The sequence below is a fragment of the Myotis brandtii genome, unplaced genomic scaffold (assembly GCF_000412655.1).
Source record: "Myotis brandtii unplaced genomic scaffold, ASM41265v1 scaffold708, whole genome shotgun sequence".
NCBI classification, from domain to species: domain Eukaryota; kingdom Metazoa; phylum Chordata; class Mammalia; order Chiroptera; family Vespertilionidae; genus Myotis; species Myotis brandtii.
The window spans coordinates 4,112,724-4,116,138 of record NW_005370777.1 but is presented as its reverse complement, the minus strand read 5'-3'; positions in this window follow the sequence as shown (position 1 = coordinate 4,116,138).

Here is a 3,415-nt window from a genome sequence, read left to right as displayed (position 1 = left end):
GGCCACCGCGAGCGGCTCATGGGCCTGGGGGAGGGACTGAGAGGTGCTCCATGCACCTCCTGGTGACCCGGGCTACTTCGCTCCAGCCACTGCTGCCACCCACCCAGTTAGTTCTCTGTGGTTCCCCGTCCAGTTGTTGGTCGTTATGGCGTTACGGCCACAGGCCTTTTACAATATACTTTTACTATGTGGTCAGCACCAGGATTAGAGTTTAAAGATGAGTTAAGATGCCTTGCCTGCCTTTGAGTGATTTATAAGTGTAGTAAACTAGTTATCTAATAGTTAAAATCTAATTGTAGAAAGTTTCTTTGAAAGTAGTTAATGCCCTTTCCAAGATAATTAAAGCATTTTATTTGTGGTCTAGTAAAAGATTCAAAGTAAGTAATCCAAAAATATTTGTTGAAGCAAATTGGGCTGCATAGCTCTTCTTTCTAATTTGCTATGAGTTGGAAAACCACAGGAACCTTTTCCCAGACATTTTTTTTAAAAAATAGTTTCCTTTAAAAATTCTACTACAGAATCACAGGAAATGTTGAAACATCAAGTATATACCATCCACCTTCCAATTACACGTTCAGATGTTTCACTCATTGCCAAATATATTATCCTCACATATTACCTAAGTTGTCCACTATCACTATTCTATACAGTATCTTCATTATCAACTACTGTATGTGCTAAGTTACCAAAAAAAGTTCAATTTACCACATAAGGTGAGTTAGGCCCCAGCGATTAATTCTTAGTGATCTTTTACCCAACTCTAACAATCTTCACCTTTACATAAGAACAAGAGGAAGTGAGATGGTTTAGTGGTTCAGTTTCTTTATGTCAGATGAGAACTGGAGGAATTATGGTGGTTTTCATGGTTCTTACCTTACAGCAAAAAGTAGCTGAGCCAGTGCAGGTTTCCTGGCTCCAATCTAAGCCATGATTTACTTATGTAATGTTCCTGGCCTCGGTTCCCTTATTTGGAAATAAAGAGATATATTTTTGTTTAAGTATTTTTTTATGAATATGTAGATGTTTGGAGAAAACAGAAAAATATAAAAATAAACTATTTCTGAACATTTGGAAAAAATAGAATAAAAATAACCCATAATCTTATCACCAGAGAAAGCTACTATCTACACTAATAAAAGAGAAACATGCAAATTGGTGTCACTCTGCTACCCTTCCCATTGGCTAATCGACCAGGGAGTGGCTGCTCCCTTGATGAGCAGTGCTCCCACAGCAGTCCGATGGCCGCAGGTCACGCCCCCCACCAGTGCACGAATCCTGTGCACCAGGCCTCTAGTTGTAAATAAAATCTTGTTGAAAACCTAAAGTGAGGAGGACAGCAAGAAAAAAGAAATAAGAAGACAGCACCAGCAGGACAAAAAAAAACAAAACAAAAAACAAAAGCTGCTGTATGCTGTATACATGTGTGGGTGGATTTTCTCGCTTCTGAAATTGTCAATAAATTAGCTGTAAGGCAGCCATAGATTTTTTTTTCTTAGTCCTCTAAATTACTTCGGGTGTCAAGCTGAGAAGTCTGTGGGGTTTTAGGTAACAGCTCACTGTTTCATATTATGATTTTTTAAAAGCACAGACAGAAACAACCAAAATAATTCCATTTATTTCTGAATTAAATTCCTTGGGCATTTCCTGGATTTTATTAGCAATTCAACAAGAAGCCTAGAATCTCAAGATGTGAAATAATTACAGAAGAATAGGACTGATAGAAGTAAAGGAGCACTGAATTCATAACGCAGAATTTGGCCCAAGTGGTAACTTTTTTTGTGTGATTAGAGGGCAGTGGATCAAATTTTAATCTTTCAAAGTAATTTTCCATGGCATCAAATATGTTTTTTTTTACACTTACTCTACTAATTGTTCCTTTGCAAATGTCAAATCAGTAGTAGTTTTGTCAGCCATCTCAAGGGATTTGAGAGACATTTTCTAAGTCATTTACTGATCCAATTTTTATATAGCCCATTAGTGTATCCTATATAATAAAAGGCTAATATGCAAATTGCCCCCACGGGCGGGAGTTTTACCGACTGGGAGTTAGACGTGCACTGACCACCAGGGGTGGCGTGGAACATGGGGGGCGTCGGCAACGTGGTGCTGGCAGCGGGTGGCAGTGGAGGCACTGCCAGCCCTGATGGGCCCTGACGAGAGCGGGACCGTGGTGGGATGGTGGAGCAGGTGAGTGGGCGGTGCCAGGCCAAGGCAGGTGTGAAGGGAGGCCCTGGCCGATGGCAGTGGTAGACAGCTGGGGGAAGGGAGGCCCCAACCGGCAGCCGGCAGCCGCTAGGGACCCTACCAGTGCACGAATTTCGTGCACTGGGCCTCTAGTATTATAATAATAGATATTCATTAAAGATAATACAGATATTTATAAACACGGATGCCCATTATCTGTATGACACTGGGCAAGTAAGTTACTTTTCTAGGCTAGTTTCCTTACCTGTTGAATGAGGAAATTGGCCTAAATTATTTTTAATACACTTTTTAGTTCTAAACCCTACAAGGTCACTAAAAATGAGTGAAATAACCCAATCTATAATAATAAAAGCATAATATGCAAATTGACCAAATGACTGAACAGCAGAACGACCGTCTGATGACCACGCTATGACATGCATTGGCGCCAGGCCAGCCAAGGCAGGTGCGATGTGATTGGTCAGGGGGCCTCGCCATCACCCCACAATCGCCCCATAGATCAATGGGGGGGGCGGGGCTCCACGATTGATTTCCCCCAAGAGGGAGGCCCAGGCTGCTGGCCAGCAATGCTGTGGTGGGTGTGCAGGGCCAGCCAGTGATCACCCTGCAGAGGGAGGCCCAGGCCAGCCAAGTGATCACATCCCACACCTGTCACCCGCAGAGGGAGGCGACTGGTGGTGGGGGAGGGGAGGGCAGCACCACACAGATGGCAAGCAGTGACAGGGGCAGGGGCAGGGCCAGATGCAGGCAGTTGGGGGAAGGAAAGCCCCCATAGGCCCTGTATCCAGCCAGGCCTAGAGACCCTACCCAAGGGGTACCAGATTGTGAGAGGGCGCAGGCTGGGCTGAGGGACACACACACACACACACACACACCCTCTGGTGCATGAAATTCATGCACTGGGCCTCTAGTTTTAATATATTTCTCTCTAGAAAAAAAAGAAAGAAAGACAGGAGAACATATATATATGTATATATATATACATATATATGTATATGTGTATATATCCTATCTAATAATAGAGAAACATGGTAATTAACCGTAACTTTGCTACCCTTCCCATTGGCTAATCAGCAAGATATGCAAATTAACTGCCAACCAAGATGGCGGCCGGCAGCCACGCAGCTGAAGCGAACATAAGGCTTGCTTGCTCCAGTGACGGAGGAAGCCAAGGTTCCCCGCCTGCCGCAGCCCAGCTCTGAGCTCCGGA